General features: G+C 51.5%; 1 protein-coding gene across 15 annotated transcripts in view; it reads right to left on the reverse strand.

Annotated features, from left to right (window-relative positions):
* Nucleotides 1-26,051, reverse strand: part of HDAC4 (histone deacetylase 4) — a 289,653-nt gene that overhangs the window by 153,759 nt on the left and 109,843 nt on the right. Inside the window, exon 1 of one of the 15 annotated variants that reach the window (XM_067027308.1) lies at nucleotides 24,048-24,091. The exons of the other annotated variants lie outside the window; for them this stretch is intronic. The gene's annotated coding sequence lies outside the window, so the exon portion shown is untranslated. Of the gene's footprint in view, nucleotides 1-24,047; nucleotides 24,092-26,051 lie in introns of those variants that run through there. 15 annotated transcript variants of the gene reach the window in all.

The following is a 26,051-nucleotide window of genomic DNA, read 5'->3' on the forward strand; positions in this document are numbered from 1 at the left end:
GCATTCCCTCTGGCGCCACCACGCCTGGCGTGCGCCCCCCAAACCGTCACCTCCTCAGTGTCCACCCTCGGCTTCCACCTGAGCCAAAGTTCCAGAACCAGACACAGCTTAGAAACCCAGAGACCAGCACGGCTTCCTCTTTTGGCAAATGAGGAAATTCCAGCGTCGGGGCCGGAGCGGTAGTGGCACTGGGCCTGCAGCCCGGCTCACGCGAAGGCCTCCTCCGGAGTTTGGATCGAGCTGCTTTGCGTCTGCCCCGAGCCCTGCAGGTCCGCTTGCTCCGAAGCCACGTGCCCGGCGATGCCTGACCACGTGCGACTTTCAGCCACGCTGAAGCGGAAAGACGCATCAAGTAGCGAGAGCCCGTGAGCCCGTGCCCGCCCCTCCCCCCGCTCCTCTGCAGACCCCACCCCACCACCCTGACGCCCCCAGCACAGCCCACGCTCCTCTCTCTGAATGCAGGGTCACAGAGGCAAAACACGAAGAGCTCTTTTCACAGAAGGCAGTAGATGGTTCTGAACCAAGAAGGGACCGGGCACCGGGAGGCGAGGCCCAGAGAAGGGAGGATAACACCAGGCCTCCCAGTCCCGGCCCCGGAGTCTCCCACTAGCTGGCCTGTGTGCTCGAGGCTGGCAGGCCCAGGTGTGTGGCCCCGGGCACGCGGTGAGGACCCTGACATCACAGGGTGAAGACCCAGGCTGAGAACACGGAGGTGTGCAGGGACCCCTCAAGTCCCTGGAGGATTCAGATCTAAACACGGAGAGAAGATATACCAAGTCCACGGACACCTGTAAGCAGGGCCTTGTGCGGCAGGGGCTGCTCAGCACGCACACGACAGTTTTAGGCACGAAAGTCAGCCGTGGGGACGGATGTGACGCATCGTCGCTCCGTGTCACAGGCACCAGAGCTGGTGACAAATGCCGCCGAGGGCCATACACATCCAATTCCGTATCACAGGGCTCACAAAACAAACCTGAGGCTGTGCAGCTGGACAAAACCCCAGGACAGAGCAGGGATAAAGAAACTGCGTTTGAAGGGGCACGGGCTACAAGGGCCGGGAAAGGCTGCTTAGAGCCCAGGCGTAAGCGCCCAGCAGCACGTGACCACGTAGCCACGGAGCAAAGAGCAGCCAAGAAAGCAACGCAAGGAAACAAGGAGAAGGGAATCAAAGCACGACTTCCTCTTGGCCCGTGAAAAAGCCCTGCAAGCAGGTTTCCGCCCTAATCCCTCTCCAGTTGAGAGTCTAATTGTGGAAACCTCGCTGGCTGGGACTGGGGTACTTCGTGCCCTCAAGTGGCATTTTACTTGGCTCCGGGAGCTGGCGGAGCAGCGCACACGCGGGAGAGAAGCAGGGAGCATGAGGGTCCTCTGTGTCTCCCTCACCACGTGACTCGTCCGCGGGTGAGCACAGCACACACGGCGGGCGGCACATGGGGCGGCAGCGCACACGTGGCCATGCTTGCAGAGAAACAACAACGGCCCATTTAGAGATGATGGGGTCCAGCCTGAAAGCAACACTCGGCTGTAATTCAGTGTGATGGGCAGCGGGTATATCTCTGACTAGAGTCGTAGCCTTTGGAGCCAAAGGAACCTAACTCCCAACTCTTGTGGCCTATTCCCCACCTTTACACATGGGAAAGCAGCCCCGCAGGGCTGAGCAATGTCCGCGAAATCATGTACTTAGCACCCCGGAACCTGGCTCCGTCGCAACTAGGCGAGACACAAGCCTGAACTGGGCCTTGTGCTCTGTACTCTGGTACTCGGCCAGACCTGTGCCGTTTAACCAGGGCTTCCAGTCACCAAGACCGAGTCCCCCGCAACCCCTAGGAATGTGCCCTCATCTGGATTAAGAAAGAAAGAGAGGGAAGAAAGTCGAGAAAGATAGGAAAACACCAGAAAAAAAGACAAGGGGGGAGGAAAAAGAAATGAAAGCATGTCATAGTTGTAATTCCCCACTTTTCAGGTTCAATTTTCTAAAATTTCTAGAAAACAGCAGAAGAGTTCATAGAATCTTCTCTGGAAGAAGAGGTAAGTGACAATATTTATAATATTATGTCTCCCAATCCATGAACATGGAATATCACTTCATTTCATTTCTCTCAAAAATGTTTTAGAATTTTGAGTGTAGAGATCTTTGAACACCTTTAGATTTATTACCAGACATTTGATGTTTTAAGTAAAATATTATATATAGTATTTTAAATTTCAATTTCTCTCTGCTGATATATAGAAATACAATCAAGTTTTATATATTGGCTTGGTACCATAGCATCTGGTTAAACTCCTATTCGTTCTAATTACTTACCTGGAGTTATTTTGAATTTTCTACATGCAGAATCATGTCACCTATGATAACGACAGTTTGTTCTTCCTCTCCAGACCTGGCTTTTTATTTCTTTTTCTTGCCTTATTCTTCGGCTCAGATCTATGGCACGTTATTGAATAGAAATAGCAAAAGAGGACACCCCTGCCTTGTTTCTGATCTTACTGGGAATGTTTTCAATACTCCACCTAGAGTAAGTATAACACTTGCTGTAAGTTTCTGACAGATAACTTTATTAAGTTAAGGAAAGCCCCTTCTATTTCTACTTTGCAAAGACTACTTTAAAATCATGTATGTGTGCTTAATTTTATTAAGCTTTTCTGTATCGATTCATATTGTTAAATAATTTCCCCTTTCATCTGGTAACTTCCTTTTCTCGTGTCAAAACAACGTGCCTTCCTGGGATAAACCCACTTGGTTGCGTCCAGTGAGTTCTGGGGCAAAGCAAAGGAACAAAGTCGTACAGATATAAGGGATTCGAGTGCGGCCTGAAATCTTTTCTACTTTTGACTCCAAAGAATTGGAGACCTAGCCACACATTTCAGCCTTAGCTCCACACTTGCTCTTTTGTCGGGTACATAAAAGAACTGGAAAACTTAATATTCTAAAATGTGGGGCTTAGTGGGGCTGGTTCGATGTAGGTCACCAAAATGAAATGGGGGTGACAAGGCCGCCTGTCACCCACTTTATATGACAGCAGGGCGCACACACCTCATCCTTCTCACAGAGCTGTTTCCAGACCCGCAGCCACGGAATCTTTGGTATTTGGCAGCAGTAATAACTCAGTCTTCATTCCAGCCCGTTTTCCTGTCCCTTTTTAATACAAGCCTTTTATTTTAGAATAGCTGTGGATTTACAGAAAAATTTTAAAAAGTACAGAGAGTCCTCACATACTCTGCACCCTGCTGCCCCTGTGATGAACATCTTACATTAGTATGTCTGGGGTGTCGTTAACTGAAGTCCACACTTCGCTCAGGTTTCCTTGCTTTTCCCCCAGTGCTCTCTTGCCGTCCCAGGACCCCACCCAGGACCCCGCGTGACATTTAGTCATCACCTCCCCTCAGCCTCCTCTGGGCTGTGAGGTTTCCTCAGACGTTCCCTGCTTTTGATGACCTTGGCAGTTGAGGACTAGGTGGTTTGTCGAATGCCCCTCAACTGGGATTGTCTGATGTGCTCTTGACCGGACTAGGGTTGTGTGTTTAGCAAGGAGAGCACGGAGGGGAAGTGCCACGTCCATCCTGTGGTACCTCATCCACCAACAAGGCACTGACATTGACCTTGATCGCCTGGCAGAGGTGTGTCCGTCAGGTCTCTCCACAGTAAGACCTGTGCCATTCTTTCCATATGGCATTCTTTGGAAGAAGGCCACTACACACTGCCCACACTTGTAAAAAGGCCCGAGCTTTCCTTGCCACGTGGCTTCTCAGGAGTTGGTACGAGTGGACCTGCTCCAGGGAGGTAGTGGGAACCCCCGGGACAGAGGGCAGCCCCGTTTTGGGTCCCAAGGGAGGAAGCAGAAGCCCGGGTACAGAGGGGCAGAGCTCAGCCAGAACTGCAGCTGGTGCTCAGGGGGGCGGGTGGGAGGCCAGGCCCTCGGTCTGCATTTCCCAGACTCATCTTTGAAGGTTTGTGTGAGAATTAATTCTTACCTTGAGGGCTTCCCGGAGCCTGGTGAGAAGCTGGAATATTTTCTCACAGTAAGAATGATGGTATGCCTCCCCTTCACCCCATTTCCTCTCCCCTGTGATCTGTCGTGAATTCAGATCTTACAGAGAACTTGCCAGAAGGTCTGCAAAGGAGAGGTGGTTCCTCCCTAACAAATGTCTGAGTCTGAGTTTTCCTTCAGCCGCCCGGAAGGCTCCCGTACATCTGATGAGGGCCTGGAGGGTGAGGTGGCCCCGTTTCCTGGACATGGAGCCTCAGCCGAGAAGCAGGAGGCTTTCAAATCTGGAGCCGCACGTGGGCCAGGCCTGGGAGACCAATGCTGGGGGGTGGAGGCACTGAGCTCCCTCAATTTGGGGCCACTTCGAGGGCTGATCCTACAGGACGGAAGCCCCGGGTCCGTATACACTAAATTAAGGAGAAAAGGCAGAATTCCTGCGGTGGGGATATTTGCGTTGCTGTGTGTGTGCTACTATAAAACTTGATGGAGAACAGTATGGAGGTTCCTTAAAAAACTAAAAATAGAACTACCATACGAGCCAGCAATCCCACTACAGGGCATATACCCTGAGAAAACTGTAATCCAAAAAGAGTCATGTAGGGCTTCCGTGGTGGTGCAGTGGTTAAGAATCTGTCTGCTAATGCAGGGGACATGAGCTCAAGCCCTGGTCCAGGAAGATCCCACATGCTGCAGAGCAGCTAAGCCTGTGTGCCACAACTACTGAGCCTGCACTCTAGAGCCTGCGAGCCACAACTACTGAAGCCCACGTGCCACAACTACTGAGCCCACGTGCCTAGAGCCCGTGCTCTGCGACCAGAGAAGCCACCGCAATAAGAAGCCCACACACTGCAACAAAGAGTAGCCTCTGCTCGCCGCAACTAGAGAAAGCCCGCACGCGGCAATAAAGACCCAATGCAGCCAAAAATAAATAAATAAATAAATTTTATATGTATATGTATGTGTGTATATATATATATATATATATATATAAAGAGAGAGTCATGTACCCCAACGTTCATTGCAGCTCTATTTACAATAGCCAGGACATGGAAGCAACCTAAGTGTCCATCAACAGATGAATGGATAAAGAAGATGTGGCGCATATATACAATGGAATATTACTCAGCCATAAAAAGAAACGAAATTGAGTTATTTGTAGTGAGGTGGATGGACCTAGAGTCTGTCATACAGAGTGAAGTAAGTCAGAAAGAGAAAAACAAATACCATATGCTAACACATATATATGGAATCTAAGAAAAAAAAAGGTCATGAAGAACCTAGGGGTAAGACGGGAATGGAGACGCAGACCTACTAGAGAATGGCCTTGAGGACATGGGGAAGAGGAAGTGTAAGCTGGGACAAAGTGAGAGAGTGGCAGGGACATATAGACACTACCAAATGTAAAACAGATAGCTAGTGGGAAGCAGCCGCACAGCACAGGGAGATCAGCTCGGTGCTCTGTGATCACCTAGAGGGGTGGGACAGGGAGGGTGGGAGGGAGATGCAAGATGGAGGGGATGTGGGAACATATGTATATGCATAACTGATTCCCTTTGTTATACAGCAGAAACTAACACACCATCGTAAAGAAATTATACTCCAATAAAGATGTTAATAAACTAATTAATTAATTTTTAAAACCCTCGATGGAAAAAAAGTTTTTTAAAAATCGGTTACCCTTTATAAGAAGGATGGAAAAGTATGCAGTTCTCGCGCCTGGTGAAAGGCGCCGACCCTGCCTGAACGAAGATGGAAAGGACCAGCCAGCGGCTCGGAGGCCCAGCCACCAGGATGGGAGCACAGGGCAGGGTCTGCAGGACAGGCTCGCCCACTGACCCCCACCCCGGGCCCTCCCACGTCATGTGAGTCTGTGCGGAGCTCGCGGGGGTGTCCCAGGACGCTCAGGTGAGGCCAGCGTTCCCTGCACCTGACCTGTGGACCTGTGGAATCCTCCCTACTGGAAGCTTGACCCTCTTGTTCATTGAATCATAAAAGGGGGCTCCGGACACTGAAAAGTCACAGACGGAAATGATTCATCAGGTAGGCAAAATACTCACATTCCCCCAGGGCCCTTCCCTTGACACCCCAGGGGGTCTCAAACTCCCCCCAGCGCCTGGCCTCCCTCCCCTCTGCTTCGCGCCTCCTTTGCTGAAGGGCCCCCCATCCCGCTGGCATCCTCCACCCTCCTTCAGCGCCACCCAACAGAGCCCCCCGCCTGACTGACACCGCCACCACCCGGGCGCTCCATACGTTCGGGCGGGCCGGACGGGCACCTCCCCCGTGGGCTCTGCTAAGAGCCTCCAGCATCTCAGTCCATTAAATGTTTCTCTTCCTCATCGTGCAAGCTGTGGGAAAATAGCAAAGTTCTATAATAAAGCTTGTGTGTGCCCATTAATATGAATTAAACTTTAATGAGCTAAGTGTTATGAATTCCTGAGGCATGTCCAATACAGTCTATGTGTATTTATCAGAGAAAATGAAAATGAGAGCTAGACCCTTTTTCTCTGGGCAATACTTTTCCTTCAGGAAAATCAGGCAGACTTTGCAAAGGTCAGGGCTGGTCTTTGAGGTTTTCTTGTCCCTCCCCTGGAAATCAAATCTAGCTCCAGCTACCAGTTTACAGGAAATACGTGTTTAAAGGAACAGGTTCGAAGGCCACCAGGAGGCTCTGATCAGTCAGGTGTGGAAGGATAAAATCGAAGGGCAAAAGCCCCAGCTCCTCGGGGTGGGTAGGTGAGCTGCTACAGAGTAAACACTGCAGACCGGTCGCTCAGTCCCAAGGCTTGCATCCTGATTTGAACAAATGACAGAACCGAGACTTTTTTAAAGACAACAAGCAAAAATGGAGCACAGCTTGGGTATAAGATGATAGTGTGGATTATTATTCGTTTTGTTGAGTGTGACAATGGGATTGTATCTGTTAGAAACACACACTGAAGTGTTTATGGGGAAATGCTGTGGCATCTGGGGTTTGTTTTAAATTCTCCAGGGGCAGAGTTTGGAGAGGGGGACCTGATGAAGTGGGAATGGTCAGAAAGCTCAGGGTTTCTGTGGGCACAGGGGATCTCACTATATGGACTACAGTTCATCTTTTTTTTTTTTAATTTTTCATGATAAGAGTTTTCGATAGAGGCCAAGACAAGCCCCCTCTCTTCCTGTTCCTTAGCATCTGTCCTCGCTTCACATCTGCCAGCTCGGTCTCACTAGTTCTCTCAGTAACATTCCTAACAATCTCCAGTTTATTACCAGCCCCTAGCCGTGCAAGCAAGCAAACACTCCCAGCTCGCATTCAACTCAACAAATGGGTCCTGAGCGTCCGGGATGTGTGACGATGAGCAGGACACAGGCCCCAGCTGGTGTCAGGCGGAACTCAGCCCCGGCGAGGGTGGACTGGCCCTCACCAATTTCAGATACAACCCACAGACCAGAAAGTTCTGGTAGTGAGGAAGGACACACAGCGAGTGTGACCACGGGCCACCAGGAGGGGCCTGGACCAGAGCTGCCCGGGCCGCAGCGGGCTCTGTCGGGTCCCCAGGTCCCAGGCCCAGCTGGGAGCTGCACCACGGGAAGGAGCGAGGGCCAGGGAGGGATGTGCGAGGCAGCGAGTAAAGAAAACAGCTTCGCGGGTGGGCAGCGCTGGAGCCCAGGCCGCTGTGCCCCGGGCGGCCGGACAAAGCCCGGCTCTGTTCTCCCTGGTCCCGGCCGCCTTTCCTGAGGGGAGCTTCTCAGCTGCCTTTCAGATGGTCCTCCGGGGACCTCCTGCCCCTGCCCCTCCCCCCCTAGTGAGCTGACAGCTCCCAGCTGTCCCCATTGCGTGGCCCGGCCCAGCTCAACCGTTAACAAGTGACTTCGAAAACCAGGAGAAAATGTCCTTGCCCGCCTTTGAAAACAGATCGGTCTCTGCTCCGGAGAGGCTGTCCATCTGCCCTGTGGGGAGGACATAACTGAGTGAGTCATCCAAAGCTGTTGGTAGAGCTCTGGAGACGTAGGAGGGGAAAGAACCTCGGATGCAAAAGGTGCAGATTTCTCAGACTCTGTGTAACAAACAACGGACCACAGAAGTCCCACGGGAGCCCCGCACGGGGGAGCACGCAGTGAACCCGCATCTCTGCGCTGACACAAAATAGCTTTCTGGACAGGTGCCCCCGGCTCACGTCAGTAACGACGAGAAGTAGCAGCGTTACCAGCAAAGACTGAAAACTGGCTCTGAAGCCCACCTGTCCATAAGCACGCTTCCTCAGACCGACCCAAACGCCGGTGAAAACCCAGAGGCGAGCCCGCCACCACTGTTTGCTGCCACTGTCCTATCTTCTGGACCAACCCCTCTGAACCGCCCGGCAGTCAGGTGAGCAGAACTCGCGACTGAGTTCATCCCCTCAGGACAGAGCGGACCCCCGCCGGGAAGGCGGCCGCGTGGCCCCGGGGACGCGGGGTCGGACAGGCCTGGCTTCCCGAACACGCAAGTCTTCATTAGTGATCATGTCGTTTCAGCCCAGCCTCCGTTTCCTCGTGTGTTAAGTGGAGAGGTAAACGGACACAGGGGTAGATAAAATACTGTAAATGACGAAAAAGATACAAAGTGTGCCCCACCCACCTCATCTGCCCTCCGTGACGCCAGCTAGCGGGCGGTCCTGCCAGCACAGAGAACACACGTCTCGTCCCGCAGCAAAGACACCTGATGGGGCAAAGCGTCTCCTGAAGCTGTGAGTCAGCCACTGAAACCACCGGCTGGATGGCCAGCTCACCGCACGCTTTCCACACTGCTGAGCATTGAAGATTAGCTGAGAGGTGTTTGTGGTTAAGTGACAGGAAGCCGGAAAAGAGGTACAAGTTAATAAGCAGCTCATGAGAAATGAGTCACTAACTCAAAACAATAAACCCCAAATGGCCACTTGGAAGAAGGCTGCGCAGGCAAGTTCACAGCGTGGCTGGAGAGCGTTTGCGGGGAGCGCGCCCCGGAGGCCCGGGCAACACGGACACCCGAGCTGCAGCCCTGGCCCACCCTCCCAGCCACGTCGGACTCGAAAGCCCTGCTAGTTCTTTGTCTCGAAAAGGGCTCCTTTGCCCTTTCCCTTGAATGCAACGGGAGGGCCCAGAGGGACCGGGAGAGGCTGGACTGACACTGCAGTAGCGCCCCAGGGACACGCGGCCCTTGTGTCCCTCCGGCCGGCGACGTCTGCTGACGGTGTGCGGTGGCCACAGCACCTTGGGTGGAGAGGCTTTCTCCCCAGCTCTCTTGAGGACGATATTTAGTATTGATATAATTCATTGTTTCTAAACCATTGTTCTGGCCAGCTCCTAAACAACATCAGTCAAGTTTACCTTCTAACTCAGAAATAACAGCTAACCAGTCACAGGCACTGATTAGGGGTCAGGTACCGGTCCAAGTCTTTCATTCACATCAGCTCGGTCAGTCCTCACCAGGAAACGAATGGCATAAATACTATTATTGTCCGCATTTTAAAGATGAAGAAAGTCAGCAAGAGAGATGGTGACGGTTGTCTTGATCAAGGTCAGGAAGTTCTGCCTCTAAGCGCTCACCCACCAAGCCACAAGGTCCAAATCACATCATTCAGTCATTCAGCAAATTTTACTGAACGAGTTACAGAGGGATTGTCCGCATTCCAGGGGATACAGCCTTGAGCGACGTCGAGTTTCAGCACCCCAAACTTCCACTAGTGAAGAGGAGGTGACACACATAAACAGATCGTGTGGGATCATGTGCTGAGCAGGATGTGATGGGGGTTACTCCTTAGATAGGTCCTTGGGAGGTGGAGACATCTGAGCAGTGCCTGAGTGGCAGGTGAGAAGGAGCCGTGGAAACTATCCCAAGGAAGAGCATCCTAGGCATTGGGGACAGCACGTGCAAAGGCCCTGAGGTGGAACAAGCTTGGTGGGTCCCAGGTAGCAGAGCCGAGTAACCAGGTCTGAGTCAGAGAGACAGGGTCAGGAGGGCCCCAGGCCTGGAGGCAGAGAGTACTGACCAGGGCCAGGAAGGAGCGAAGAGGGGACAGAAGCAGGAAGAAGAGCTGGGAGGCTGTCTCTGAGGCCTGGAGGAGAACGATGGCCATGGAGCTGGGAGCAACGGTCTGATCTGGGATCTGTTTGGAAGGTGATCCGTCGGGACGTTCAGCTGGACGGGAGGCGGGTGGCTGGCAGGCAAGGTCCCCCTCAGGGTGTGAAGGACAGGGAGGGGACTGCGGCGGGCTCGCGCGTGCTGGCGGAGAGGCGGGAGATGAGGAACACAGATCACCGGCCCTGTTGGCGCTAAGAGACCTACTTTGAAGAGCAAACAGGACTTCGAAACCCCCTCTGATCCTTTCTTTATGACTTTCTCAGAAAAAAACAGAAGTTCAGGATTTGTCAGTGGCTCAAAATTCAAGTTAATGAATGTTCTCATTTGGTTTATTCCACGCATCTTGACAGTCCGTAAGTCTGAAGGCTGCTCTACCCCGTCCTTAACAGCATATTAACTGCTGTCCTAATTTCTGCCATCCAGACTCTCAGCATCTTGGGTGGGGCTGCAGCCCTCTGAACTACTACGTTCTTTAGCTGAGCTGCTAAAGAAATAAAAAAGGAACTGGATATTAGATGATACCTACCCCACCCAGAAATCTTGTGTCAGGAAACGGTTCTTAAAATACATACCAGCGGTGAAAGCATGTTTCATGGATCTCGCTGGTGTTAGTGTCTCTCATGCCTTTTACTGAAACGCACAATCCTACAGAGGCTCTTCATTTCAGAACTTACCCCTCGTCTGGAGGACGAGACCGGGCCGTGCCCTGCGGCCGAGCAGGTGTCCGCCCGGGCAGCCTGAGCGCGGGCCACCGTGAGGACGCCGCCCGCCTCCCACCGGGCCTCACGGACGGCCTCCGCTCACACGGACCACCCTGGCTTCGCTCCGCTTCTCGGAGCAGCACACCGTCAGGGGCCCAGTGTGCCCCAGGCCCGGCCTCAGGTGCTGGCAGCCCCGCCCTGAGGGGAGGCCTGCTCACAAGGACCGGGGGCCACGGAGGAGACACGCGACTCGTGACACCGTTTCACCCTCGGCACCCAGGGCGCCAGAGACCCTGGGCCTCCTCACCAGAACCAGTGGGGTGATGGTGAATTGGAGATCGGGCGGATGTGACCAGACACTCGTGTCGTGAGGCCCAAGAGCCGCCCGCCCTCCTGAGGGCTGTCGGGGCAGCTCCGCACGGCGGCTGCTTGTCCCCACTGCCAGCCCCCGGGAGCTCCCCTGGGCCAGGCACGGGCCAAAAGGTGCTCGGATTGCAGGCCTGGCGGGGTGGCGCCAGAAGTCCTGGTGGCTCTGGGTTCATGCTCAGCAGTGACATGGGACACTCCACCAGGGAAAGTGAAAATCTCAAGGGCTCCGGCCCTGAAGTGGCCGGGAAGGAAGCCTCCTCCCCGATGCCGCCCTGCTCTGCGCCCCCGGACAGAACGGAGCCTGACACCCGACTGTCACTTCCGGGCGGGCCACGCTGCCGGAGATCATGGCCAAAGGAAGACAGCAGACGACTGGCTCCTGAGTGCGCCAGGAGAAGAGCTGTCGGATCTGGGACTGGGAAACAGGCTTCCTCCGTCCACATGGTACCCCCTCCAGCCCTCCTCCGTGCACCCCACATCTCATCTCAACTGACAAGTGCGGCCGAAGAGCCTGCAACAGGCCTCCCCACGGGAACGCGGTCCTTCTGGAGCCTGGAGCTCACAGATGCGCCAGCGGTGAGTGGACGCCGGCCGCGGGAGCACCGTGGAGGGCGGGGGGCAACATGAGCTTTGAACCGTCTCAGGAAGCTCGACTTTCTCTCATTTCCGTACCACCTAATAACATACAGCACGTTGTTCTTAAAATTAGATCCACTGTCTTAACTTTTTTAAAGATAACTTCACAGAAACAAGAGCGGGGCACACAAATCACGCCCTGCAGACGCACGGCTGTCACATCTTAGCTGATGCGCAGAGAGCCTTCCGGTCTCCCAGGCAGCTTCGTGCACCCACAGCCCCGCTGTCACCTGCCCCTTGCAGCCTAGAGGACGGGCTCCCGCTGCTCGAGGAGGCCGGTTATTCAAAGGCGTCCACGCGTGCAAGAGAATTTCCTCATTATCATCTAATGCAAAAACACCCCAGCACACCCCTTCCTCCAGCAAAACTAGCTTTCCTGGGCCCTCTGAAAAGATGGTATACAAGCTGTAGAAATCACTATTACATTTTTGTTACACGCAATATAGATATACTCTGCAGAGCACAGCTTCCCCCAAATCAAGACGAACTAAACCTTATCATTATTCCTCTTATAACCATTTTTATACAACACAGACTTCAGTTTCTAAAAATACAGCGATTACACTCTATCGTGTTCTATTTAACCTTCTAAAAATAGAGGTACAGACAGGAGCAGCAATTTGCTGTTCGATGTTACCTGCGCTGACGTCAGTGACAGGATACGGATTTCTGTCCTTTGCATTCTTTTCAGCCTGTGGTTTCTGCGCGACTGCCGGGGAGCCCCAGGCACCCTGCTGGCTGGCGCCGAGATTCTGGCTGTGAGTGTAGAGACCAAAGGCACCAAAGGCCAGATCTGCTCCTGGGTGCCCCTGACCTCACACCAACGACCTGACCTCGTTTTCCACATCTGTAAAACTGGTGAATGGTTTCACCTCACAGGACTGACAGGATGCGATGAGGCTCCCCGAGTAAAGCAGCCCCGACTGACACCGGCGGCTCACGGGAGCTTGTGCCTCAGAGACCCCAGCCACGGAAGTGAGCCCTCCTGCCCTCACTGCCGTCAGCAGGCTGGTTAGTTCACAGGGCATTCAGCAGTAATTACGGAGGAAAATCAAAAGGCACAAGGGAAGAGCAGAACAGGAGGTCAGTTTTGGCTCCCAGTGCTCCGGTGCTCTGGGGAGTCCCTCCTGGGAGGGCCCAGGGGCCTGTGCAGGCCACCTCCCCTCCCCCTGCTCCTCCAAAGCAAAGACGGGGCCCCAGGCCACACTGGAAAGTAGCAGACTGTTTTCCAATTGCCGGTGTGTTAAAAATGGCTGTTTTAAACAACCTGCCAAACTTTGAAAGCTTCATAGTTCTAGGAACAGCTATATCCAAATTTTTAGACAACAATCCCTTATCCTCCCTGTTCTGTAACGGAGTAATTTTTGAATGAAGGTAAAAGTAGAAACAAAGCATTTCTCTCCCCCCCCCCCCGCCACAGACATGCAGAGCTGAGTGACCGGGTCTGAGTGACAGAGACAGGGTCAGGCGGGCCCTGACCCTGTGCCTCTCACTCTTGTAGAGAAGCATCCAGATTCTTCTCTACAAGCAAATCATCCATTAATGCTCTGCTTGCCCTTGGTTTTGAAACTGCACAACCCAGACTGGGGCTTGAACCCACGGTCCTTTAACCGAGCTCACACACGTAGTCTCGTAGTCTCAGGACTTAAGGACTTAAGCTCAGGTTCTTTGTCTCGTCGCAGCAAGAATTCAGTGAGAGACTAAGTGATAGGTAAGAAGCGGATTTATTTAGAGAGAGACACATTCCATAGGCAGAATGTGGTGTGTCTCAGGAGGCGAGAGGCCCCGAAATATGGGGTGGCTCGTTTTTATGGGCTGGGTAATTTCACAGGCTAATGAGTGGGGGGGTTACTCCAAGTACCCTGGAGAAGGGGCGGGGGTTTCCAGGAACTGGGCCGCCACCTGCTTTTTTGGCCTTTTATGGTCATGGAGCCTGTTTGTGCGTCATTTAGATGCTAATGTACTACAAGGAGCATATAGTGAGGCTCAAGGTTACAGGAAGCTGAATCTTCTGCCATCTTGGACCTAGTTGGTTCCAGCCAGTTTTTGTTGTGGCCTATGGCTACGTCATTCCTTTAAAGGTTGTGCCCTGCCCCCTGCCCTCCTCTTTCAGTTTCAGGATGAACAGCCCCTGGCCTAGGCGGCCAGAGGCTTCACCTGGCTAAGCCACCCACACCTCACACCACCCAGCGAGCGTCCTGAGCACCCGCAGCAGGTGGAGTAAAGCGAGAGCTTGAGGCACATTTCCATCCCCGAAGTTTACCTCCTTTCCAGGTTACGCTGAACTGATGACATACCTTCTCATATCTTCTCATGAGATATTATGATTCTTGGAACAGTTATCTCCTCTCAAAGTTCAACTCAGATGAGAAATCTTGTACACTCCCCCCGACCCCGTGTTAGTTTGCTGACAATGAGTAGAATCGTGGGGCGAAGAAAATCTGTAGAAATTACACCAAAAAAAAAGCCCCCAGAAAAGCAGCCTTTCTTAATCTATAACCAATTTCTTTGGTTCTTATACCTATATAGATAGATTATGTCCAACTACTTAGGCGTGACAGCAATCTGTAATGAAAATCAGCACCATTAGGTGGGTACTTGGTTATCACTGATGGATCATTAAAGTAACCACAGACAATTAGAAAGAAGGGCAAACCTTTTAGCTCAACTGCAGGAAAGAGGAACTGGAAAACAACAGTGGTCAAATCCGGGCTGCTTGGTTGATGTTCTGAATTAACAGGGGCACCTGTGGCAAAAACCAATTTCACACTTTGGGAAACACAGATACCACTAGGGTCCAAAGTACAGAGTTGAACAATACACAAAATTAATCACAACCTCAGGCTCTTGAACCTTGCTAGACTTAAGTCATCCAGAGAACTATATATAATTCTCGGATTACCTCAGAAGAAACAGCACTGGACTGAGAGCTAACTTTTCGACCAAAAAAGCCACAAGACAATAAAATACCTTAAAACTGCTGAGTGAAATACAAGTCACCTACAGTTCTATACCCAGCTAAACTACCACTCAAGAAAAAGGGAGACAAAGACATCTTCTGTCAAACAAAAATTGAGAATGTTTACCACGAAGAAACCATTGCTGAAATAACAACTAATGGATTATTTCAGACAGAAGGAAGCCACTTCCAAAGTGAAAGAGCAAGATGCTAGGAGCAAGGGTAAGGTAATACACTATTAACATGTAAGTCAATACAGATAAGGACTGAATACTGAGTTAATACAAACCATCATATACTTACTGAGGCTACTTTCATTATGGGTAATACTGTTTCCTCAAACTTTTGCTTCAGTGCCTCTGTGTATGTGTGTTTCAAAGCCACTGCCTAAAACACCTAGTGGGTTTCCTCTTAAGAATGATGAAAATCCTAAAAATAAACAAGGTTCCCTCTTCACTTTAACAGGGTAGGAAACCCATGGCCAAATTTTAGTTTGTTTTTGAATAATTATGCAGGACTTAAAACATGCATTTCTGGGCTCTCCTTCTCTTTGACAGACCATCATTTGTCCTTTGCTCTGATTTCTTTATCTTTATTCATATAGCCCTCATTAATGAAATAAGAATTAACTGTAGCTATCCTTGAAATAGCACTGACTAGGTCCCAAAGCGCTCCACACACCAATCGTCTGGCTTTTTCTCATTACAAAGAGGAGGCAACCAGTGAAATAAGGCCCAGTTTGAGTAACTCTTTACAAAACTCTTTGCAGAAGCAGTTTCGTAGCACTGAGAACAAGGTAATAGCTCATCAATCAGACTTTAAACACAAAAAGCTACCAAGAATATGACTGACAGCAATCAATGCGGTGTTCCACTTGACACCATATTTGCATGTTGGAGAGCCCTTCTCTGAAATCAGCTACACTTGTGCAAAAGCAACTCTTTGTGAGATATAATCAGCAAAAGATTGCTTATCCTTTGCTACACTCAGAAATTAGTAAAAAGTAGCCAGCTCTTGGAAAAGGATAAACCACTTTATGCAAATACTTTTGCAAAGGCTCTCTATTAATGCAAATATTATGTCTGTCTTTTATTTGAATGCAAACAGCATCTGTTTTGCACAGTCAATGGCATCACTTTGTAGTTTGTGCTGAGAGACTCAACTGTGTTCCAGCTGCTTTTTTAGAGTTTAAAACAGACTTCCTCACAAAAGGAAGTGTACTGAAGAGTGCAGAAAGCAAGCGAGTGTGGTGCGGATCCTGAGGAGACACCTTCACTTTTAAAGCAAGAGAAAACAAATCCAAGAATGAATTCCGGAATTTACTTCTGGAACGGTTTGGCTTTTGTGGGTGGGATTTTCCTTTTTAGTAGTTTTGACTAAGGAAAAAATTAGGATTGCCTTTGATAAATTCCTTCGTTGGGAAAATATATTCAGAAGACCAACGCATGTTGGAAAGGAACAACTGGGTGGCATAAGGCTGCCATCAGAGCACCCAACCCAGGACCAAGGCTGGCCTCTGCGGAAAGCACTGACCTGACCCACTGCGTTCTCCTCATGCAATGAGGGTGGTGATGAGGAAGGCTCCTTGCCAACACGGCCATCCTAACATCACTGGATTAATTTTCTGCCTCTGCCACAAAATCAAGAGCTCCTAACAGGGATGAAAAGACGACAGGTTTTTTTTTTTTTAATCCGTGACCCTAAAACAATGACCAGTTCAGTACGGGTGGAGACCGGATGGATGGGTGAGTGGATGGGTGTATGGATGAATCATGCTATAAATGAGGAAACAGATAATATGAAAAAACTGACCTGAGATCCTTCAGATTTCACATATATTCAACTTCCAGATCTCTACCCAACCAACAGCACCTGGAAAGAGTGTGACCTCAAACATTAATACCACTAATTTTACCATCCATTTGTATGGAATGCAGATATATTACCAATCACATCCATTAGACCAATATTTTCATGGAATGGGCTGTGGAAGAAGGGGGAGAGCCTTGATACCTTCAGATGCCCCTCAAAATAAACACCTACTCTCACATAAACTTGCCATTAAAACCCCAAAATACCTCTTTGGACAGATAACTCTAAACCTCCTAACAATCCCTTTACTAATTAACGTAGTTATTAATTACATTTCAAATTGACTAATTTCCCCAGATACACCGCTAAACATCTTCTGCTATTCATGCCTGCCTCTAATTCATGTAGGAAGAGATCTGTTTTTGACAAAATACACTCTGAGCATCAGTATTTGATGGATAAACATGCTTTCTCCAAAAACAACAAGTTGCAAGATAAGGTGAAATAATAGGTCATTTGACAAAGTTGCAACACAGACGACAACCAGAAAAACCGAAACTATGCGGAGAGGAAAACTGCCTTAAAATGCCTGTGTTAGGGCCCATGCAAGGGTTTATGAACGAACAGCAAATCAAACTCAAGGAAAGTGAAAGGAAATAATAAAGAGCAAAAATTAATGAAATAGAAAAGAGAAACAAACCCTTAGGATTAACAAAACAAAAAACTGGTACTTTAAAAAGACTAATAGAGGGCTTCCCTGGTGGCGCAGTGGTCGAGAGTCCACCTGCCGATGCAGGGGACACGGGTTCGTGCCCCGATCCGGGAAGATCCCACATGCCGCGGAGCGGCTGGGCCCGTGAGCCGTGGCCGCTGAGCCTGCGTGTCCGGAGCCTGTGCTCCGCAACAGGAGAGGCCACAGCAGTGAGAGGCCCGCGTACCACACACACACACAAAAAGACTAATAGAATAGAAAGGTCCCTAGTGAGAATGATAAAAAGAAAAGATTTTGATTGTCTCAACCGGGAAAGGGGAATTCTACTGGCATCTAGTGGGTAGATTCCAGACTTGCTGCTAAATATCCTATAATGTACAGGACGGCACCTCCAAACAAAGAATTAACTGCCCCAAATGAAAACAGTGCCAAGACGAAGAAACTCTGCTATACCTCCTACAGATATTAAAAAGGTTAACAAGAGGATCTTATAAAAATCTTTATGCAAATATTGATTAAAATTAAAAATTGCTTGAAAAACACAACTTACCAAAACTGACATCCGAAGAAATGGAAGACCTGAATAGCCCTATTTCTTTTAAAGAAATGTAATCTGTAATTTAAAACTGCCCCAAAAAGAAAACTCCAGACAGAGATGACTTCACCCAAAAGTTCTATCAAGCTTTCAATTAAGAAATACTTCCAATCTTACACAGAGCCGTTCAGAGAAAATAAAGAAAGGAAACAATTCTCAACTTTTTTCATGAGACAGCATTACCTTGATATCAAAAATTGACAAGAAAAATATTACAAGTTAAACGTATTCATTAACACAAAAGCAAAAATCATAAAATATTAGCAAACTAATATACTAAAAGATGCAGTATAGAAAGGATACTACATCTTGGTCAATGTGAATTCAGTTTGGAAATGAAGGGTTGGTTTAATTTTTAAAAATTAGTATAATTAACCACATTAACAAAATAAAGACGAAAATTTATATCACCTCAACAGAGAGAAAAGAAGCATTTGATAAAATTCAACATACATTCATGGGGGGAAAAAAACCCTCACAGGAGACTAGGAACAGAAAGTACAACACTGATTTGATAATGGGTCCTTAGGAAAAAAACAAGGAGAAGACCTATAGCAATATCATGTCAACTGTGATACAAGGAAAGTTTTCCTTTGAGGTCTAGAACCAGAGGAGGACAACCACTCTTGAAGCAGTACCAGTGCTCCTGGCCAATGCACTGAGGCAGGAAAAAGAAATGAAAGATGTAAGCAATGGAAAGGAAAAATAAAACCGCCATTGTTTGCAATCAGCGTGTAGACAATTCCAAAGAATTTACAGATGGTACTAGAATGCAACAAGGTCAGTCAAAGATCAACATACAAAAATCTTTTATTTCCGCATAAAAATAGAAAATAAAACTTACTAATAGTTACCAATATAATAGCATCAACTAGCTAGGAATAAATCTAACAAAAGCTGTGGATGACCTCTGTGCACAAAATAAGGAAGCAAGGCTGAGGACACAGGAGACCTAGGGGACGGGTCACTCCTCTGGTTCTGGGCCTCCTTGCTCAGACATTTACCATGATTCCCCCACCCTGCCTGGCCTCGCCCGAATCCGTCCCTCCTCCTAATCCATTTAAAACACTCTTGCCAGTGTAATCTCTCTAAAACAATAGCTCGAACTCCCTTTGACCACGACCCACGGTACATACATTTCAAGGTGCAGCCCAGGTCCGGAGGCCCGAGAGCCCGGCGCACCTAGCAGAGGTGCGGCCGGGCCCAGGCGGCATGCGGGGGCCACACGAGAACACCCCCAGGCACGCGTGCAGCAGAAAGACTCTGGGGGCCGCCTTCACACGCTGAGGCGGCTGGACTGTCTCCAGAAGCGGCCCGGCATCCCTCGGACGGGCTGGTGTCTCGGGTGAGCAGGAGTGTCCGGCCCAGCAGGGGCTCCCCCGCTGCAGGTCCGTCAGTACACCCACTCCTGAGACGCTCTGGGAGCCTCTGTGCCCCACGAAAGGCCACACGAAAGCCCCCCGGGCAGCCATGACCTGGGAGGGGCTTAGGTGAAGACACCTGAGCCTGAGGATTGAGAACTCGCCCCGCAGACAGACCGCCCGACACACACTGCCAGAGTCACCGCGGGAAGCTGTGTCCAACATATAAAAATGCTACATTGCTTCAGTGACTGTTCACTGTCTGGGCTGCAGCCTCTGCGCCCAGAAATCAGAGCTGTTCAAACGACACAGGGGCCCTGATGCCCGCCTGACGGAATGCCGGGCCCACCACGCAGCCCGCCAAGGAGCGTACCGCCTGCTCCGTGCAGCACAGGCCACGGGGCGGAGCGGGGAGCTCCCCAGGCAGGGTGGCTCTTGGCGCTGACGTGCCAGTGTCCTGCCGGGCCTGGTGGAGCCGGTGCAGGAGGACGGGAGCAAGGGAAGGAAGGCCCCATCCGCGCAGCTCCCGAGGAACTGCCGAGGGTACGTTCTCGAAGGCCACAGAGGGCCAGCAGGATCCGGAGGGCCTTGGATGGCGTCAGCCCCCTGCGAAGGGATTTACCAGAGGCGGGGAGGAGAGGGGGTGGACACTGCACGTGCTCTGCCCCTGACACAGGAACCGAGAGCTGGTACCTGGCCTGGGTCGCCCAGTCAGTGCTCAGCTGGGCATCACCTCCGGGCCACCCAATCTACCGAGGCTGCCACCCAATCATCTCCCGTGGCTGCCCAGGGCCCCCGAGGACGGCTGGACGGAGGGCAGGTGAGGGTACACGGCCCTGGCGAGGAAGAGAGGCTCACTTCACGGATTCAAACAGGGAAGCTGGGGGTGGGAGGAGGGTGTCAACTCAGCCTGGCCTGAGGCCCCTCCCGGCGCCCATCTCCCCCAAGCCCACCAGCTGCGGGAGCTCCCTAAAGCGCTCTGGAGCTCTGGGGAAGGGAAGCGGGTTCCGCAGCGCAGTCACCCCCATCTATTCAGCCAGAGCTCCAGAGCCTCGCGAAGGTTACATCGGGCTTTGGTTTCAAAGGTAAGCACAGGCATTCCCAAAGGCAATTTACATTTATGAGGTGCTGAGAGGGTGTGGGGCAGACGATGAGTCTCCCTGGGTTGGTTTTCCAGCCGCAAGGACGGTGCTAATGCAAGAGTCCTCGTGGAAGCCACTCAGCAGACGCGGTGGTCTATCCTGGAAAAAGCAGCATGGTGTCCACTGCACCACGGGCGGCCAACCACACGTGACTCACCAAGAACACGCCCTGCGGCCGGACGAAGGCTCCACCCCATCCAGTCAACAGAGGACCTTTGCCCAGCGCTGTTCTTACACACCTACCCCAGACTGCAGAGGAGCAGGAGGGCGCTGGTGCCACGGTTGTGAGACTCAATCAGCATTTCTCAGTGGGACCCTTGGGTCCCTTTGTATGCACCTCTGTCCCCGTTCACCCCCCAGAAGAGAGGGGGCAGTTTCCGGGCCTGGCAGGCTCTCTATCCTAAAAGGGCTGTGCTGTGCTGCAGGTCCAAGTGGGGACCCAGGGACTCCCCGTCACCCTTGGTGGGGGGCTGTGGCCATACCTCCCCTTTCCTTACTTCCTACAGACGTGACACTGATCGGGACACCCCCATGCTGACTGTGGCCACTTGTTTTTCTTTTGTCCACAAGCTGGAAACTTCCTCAGAACTTTCCAGGTTCAGAGAAGCCCTCTGCTACTACACAGCAGGCCAGAGGCCAAATATGGGTGCTAAGGCACAGGCCGCAGAGGTGGGCAGGGCTGGGGCCTGGCAGCCAAGGACCCACGGAAGCCAAGGGCTGGGAGTGAGTCCTGGGCCCCCCGGACCCCCTGCCTGCATCACCCAAGGAAAGACGCCACTGTCCCAGGTCAGCCTGTGCACTAGCACACAGCCACCGGACCCTAGGTGACAAGAGGTCCTCCGCACAAAGTGTGCTGGCCCCCAGGGTCAAGCACGCCTCTCAGAAAAGAAAAAAAAAAAAAAAAAAAAATCACAGCTTCTAAAAATGCTCCTTCATAAAAGGAACTGTGAAATGCTTCCTTTTCAAACTTGTGATTTCTCAGCAAATACAACAGACTTTCTTATCAGGAAATCACTCCGAGACCAACAATGGGTGTGGTTTAAAAAAAAAAAAAAAAAAAAAATCACTCCTCCCAAGAAGCCAAGGGCTCACGCTTCACGCTCAGAAACAGGCCTTCCAAAAACAAAAACCCCACTGTTTGTCCCCAGCCCTCAAAGGCTTTCCACGAAGCCAGCCAAGCAGCTCTGCTCTCCTGGGTGCCTTCAGGGTACAGCAAGGGCAGCCCTAGTGGGGACCAGTGATGGCTGACTGGGCAGCCACCTGCTTCTGGGTCTTTGTCCCTTTCTGGACAAGTTGTCCCTCTCTCTTGCTGGCGGCACCCAGACCCCCTCCAGGTCGGAGCTGAACCCTCACAGGGAAGCTGATCAAGTCTGCGGTGCACCAGGGCCCGACGGCTCCACCAGGGGCACCAAGCCATGTCCCAGCCCAGCGCCGCCCAGGGTTCCACAGCATAGCAGTTAGCAGAGACTTCCTGACCCCTCAGGATGCCATGGAGGCAGCTACAATCTCTAACTGTTCCCGGAAGGGCTCCACACACGACGGCAGCTATATAGAGAGTCGTAATTACTCACAAAACTAACCGCAAGCCGGAAATGTCAAACCACAGCTCCGTAGCACTCACTTCCTCAGGAGGAGTGCGGGAAGGGTGTGAGTGGCCAAGCGGACCATGAGGGCTCTCACATGAAAGGGCCTGTGCACAAGCAGCCCTCCGCCTCCATGTGGTTGCTGCAGGGCTACAGGGGTGAGATCCTGCAGAGGAAGCAGACGGCGGCCCCTCCCCGGAGCCTCTGCCTCTGCACACAGGCCTCCTGCACTGTGCTCGCCAAGGACCAGGGACGGCTCTAGGTCAGCTGGTCACTTTTCCACACAAAGTCTGCTGTTACTCATTGTTTCCAGCTTCTTGATTTTTAGACAGTAACTCCTCATATTCCTAACGCATGGTCTTTCAAATGCCAGCTCACCTAAGAAAAAAGATGTTTTCCTAAAAAGACAAAGATCATCAAACATTTTTAAAAGCTGTGCACCAAACTACAAGCTTTACTTGAATGCCATACATAAATCCGCATTCTCTAACTCCTGTCTAATTAAATTCAAAGGTTTATCAAAGTAATCAGGCAATATCTATACGACTGTCATTTTTAAATTTACCTAACTTTTCACTCGTTCCCTCTCCTTTGGAGGCATGAAAGGCACCGGGAGGAGGTGGCCAGGCCAGGCTGCTGACTGCCCGCCGCAGGCCTGAGCCTCTCGGGGACGGGCAAGGGGCCTGCAGACAAGCCAAGAGGTCACAGAGACGGGAAGAGGTTTAGAATTTCTCGAGCTAAGTCTGATTTTGAAAAGATGTTGAGTCAACACGCTGCGTGTCAGGGACGAAGATACTCATCAGAAAAGTGAACACAGTTCTCTCCCCGAGTCTGACTTATCACGAAGAGGAATCAAAATACTTCATCCGTGTTCACTTTTACCAAGCGTTCCACAAACAAACATGCCAGATAATCTGGGAAGAATGTGGGGTACGGCCCCGCCCCTGTCATCAAGAAGCACCTGGAGGCCTTGGGAAGGCAGGGGTCCCCGGTGGTGACGGGGTGGCCAGCCGCCCGCCCAGCATCCTGTCAGAGGCAAGGTCCCTCTTGAGGCTGCGACCGAAAAGGGAACAAGATTTCCCAGGAAACCACATCACCCGGGGCAGGACAGCGGAACTTCTCTTTGCTTTTTCATCCGCATCGGCCAAGAGCAGATCAGACGAAAGTGGGGAAAATGAGAGGCTCTGGGAGGAGACAAGCATCCAGCTTCGTGCAGAGGCCAGTGGGGACCCCAGGGCACTGGGGCCCTGACAGGCTTGGGGCCCAGGCGCCGAGCGGGAAAAGGCCCAGGACCGCTGCAGCAGCCCCCAAAGACAGAGCAGGAGGACGCGAGCTCTGCAGCTGGGAAGGAAGGGGGGAAGGGTCTGGCCCAGGGAGCTGAGGGCCAGTCACTTCCAGGGCCGAGCTTAAAGCACCTCCGCCCTAAGTCGCTGCCTGCGGAAAACGTCAAGGAGAAAACATCCCCGACGTGCACGCCAACACTTCACTCAGGACAGATGTAAGGCACCCACGCGCCCTCACCGCCCATCCGGGCCCACAGACGGACGCCGACACGGCCGGCAGCTGCGGCGGCGTCCACGTGCCCTCCCAGGGCCGGGCGGCCTCCGCGCCCGCGACGCTTGGGCTGGCGACAGCAGCACGACGCCCTCCCGCTGGCTCAGGAGGGAGACAGTCTCTCCCGTGGCTCGGCCGCTGTGACGCCCTCCAGCCCTGCCAACCCGCCACGGGCTCAGAAGACGGGCGACTGGACCGCGGATGGGCGACGCGGGAAGACGGCTCTGAAGCGGGGGCATCTGTGGACAAGCACGCGGTCATCGCGACGGCGCGCTGTCCCCACGCCGCGCGCAAGGCGGGGCCAGCGGCCACGGGCTCGGCCCCTGCCCGGCCGCTTCCCGCATGGCTCGGCAGGACCGGCCGAGGCTTCCGGAACACGTGCTCCCCAGACCTGCCCCCTCCCCTAAATGAGGCCCTGACACAAAGCGCAGACAGGTGGCTCCAAGAAAAGAGCTCGTTCCCTAACAGTCACGCTGCCTTCCGGGAGCCCGGACGCCCCCAGGGCAGCCAACGAGGAGCCTGGTCCCGGAGGTGGTGCCATCGGCTGGGACGCAGACTCACCAGGGCACCCACGCCAACGCTTTGCTGCCTGTCCCACACCAGTATGTGTGAAAACAAGTGGAGAGTCACAGCGGAAACGCACGGATGCTGACGCCAGCACAGTGGGGACAGGGAGGGAAACTCTCAGCAAGTCACAGGGACCCTCAGCAGCCTCAACGGGACCGGGCAGTTGTCCTCCGCACGCCCCACTGGACGGGGAAGGGTGAGCTGACGACGTGCAAAAACTCAGAACATACGGCAGCGGAACAGCTGAGCACAGAGAGAAAGAAAAGGAGGAGGGTCGTTGAAAACGAGACTCGAGATCAAGTGCTAAGTTGTCGAGGGCTAAGAAACTAAACATTTACACCTTAATTAGGGATTTGATGATACTCCCGGGAATTGCACCAAGCTCCCTGTCCCACACAAGTAAGTTCCACTTATACTCAAAAGTTTTATAATGTATTATGCATGCAAATAGAGAACCATCTGTCTATTTTAAACCACGAAAACAGTCACTTAATATGAAGAAGTTGGCCAGCCGGCTGACAGATTATCACGGACGCGATACTGCCTGTGAGCTGTCCAGGCACATCTAAGCGGCTCATAGTTCAGACCAATACATACACAGACCTTGGAAAAGCTAAGTATGGAGTAAATTACGTACTGGTGGGCTAGCTTTTGGCAAGGAAAATGCAAAGGGCCCCTTCCTCACTGAGAAACATGGTGAATATTTGGATGAATACTAAGTAGACCCTAATTAGTTACGTCGCTCAGAAAGAGTCTTGCGAATCAAAGAACTCGGTTTACCGGACAAAGACACATAGCTCTTTACTTTCTCACCAAACTGTATCTGAAGGAAATGGAAGATTCAGAATTTAACCTAGTAAAAAGTTGATGTTTAGCATGTTTTGTTTTCAGATGGTCAGAGAAGCAGCAGCTGATTCGGAAGTTATCCACATCTCACAGCCGCTAAGGGTCAAACATTGACACTTTCCGAGTGGCCCGGAATACCCAGCAGGATTGAACAGCAGTTCAGAAAGCGCCCCCTTTTTGGGGTGGCTGTTCACAAGGTCAACAGCTTCCATCCCCGACAGCGCGAGTCCTCCTGACTCTCGGGCAGACGCTGCCGTCACCCCCGTTTTACAGACATGAAGCCTGGGTGGCCGAGGCTGGTGACAATGAGTGACTGGGGGCCAGGTGTGCACCCCCCAGGCAGCTCAGAGCCCCTGCTCCCAGCCCCGCCTCTCTGGATGCCCGTCTCCCCATGTGGCGCTCCGAGGGCTCTGGGCCCCACAATTAAACTTCCAACCGGGGGAAGTAGCCATCTGTACAGAACACAGGGCCTTCAGAATGCTCTGGAATTTTTGTGTGGGCAGAGAAGGAACCTCTCTAATGCTGGGATATTCAGCAAGACCAGCAATGCTGATCTCAATGAAAATTCACAACTGATGCCAAATTCCAACCAACTGCGCACAGTAACGATGGAAAACCACGGTTGAAAAAAATCAGCAAAGAAACTCGGTTCTCTCCGTGAAACTTCAATTTACTTGGCCATTTTCCCATGGACATTCAATTAAAAACAACTGTGGGAAAGGAGAATCATGGTTAGAACGCAGCAGAACCCAGCAAGGCAATGAAAAAAGCATCTCTCATAACAGCCGGAGAAGCCATTTAGCATTTACTTGTGACACAAGCAGAAAGTCAGCAGCCCTAAGAGGGGGCCCACGCCATCACTGTCTATCTGGTTCGACTATAATAAACAGCTCCGATATGACACCAAAAACACAAGCAACAAAGAAAAAATAAACTGGACCTCACTGAAATTAAAACCTTGTGCTTCAAAACTTATGCATCCAGAAAATGAAAAATCAACTCACAGAAGGGGACAGAATATTTGCCAATCATTTATGTGATAAAGGAGTTTATATATTCTAGATATGAATATCTAGAATATATAAACAACCCTTACCTCTCAACAATAAAAAGCCCAATTAAAAAAAACCTGGCAAAGAACTGGAACAGACA

This window comes from Kogia breviceps, chromosome 2 (assembly GCF_026419965.1).
Source record: "Kogia breviceps isolate mKogBre1 chromosome 2, mKogBre1 haplotype 1, whole genome shotgun sequence".
Classification (NCBI taxonomy): domain Eukaryota; kingdom Metazoa; phylum Chordata; class Mammalia; order Artiodactyla; family Physeteridae; genus Kogia; species Kogia breviceps.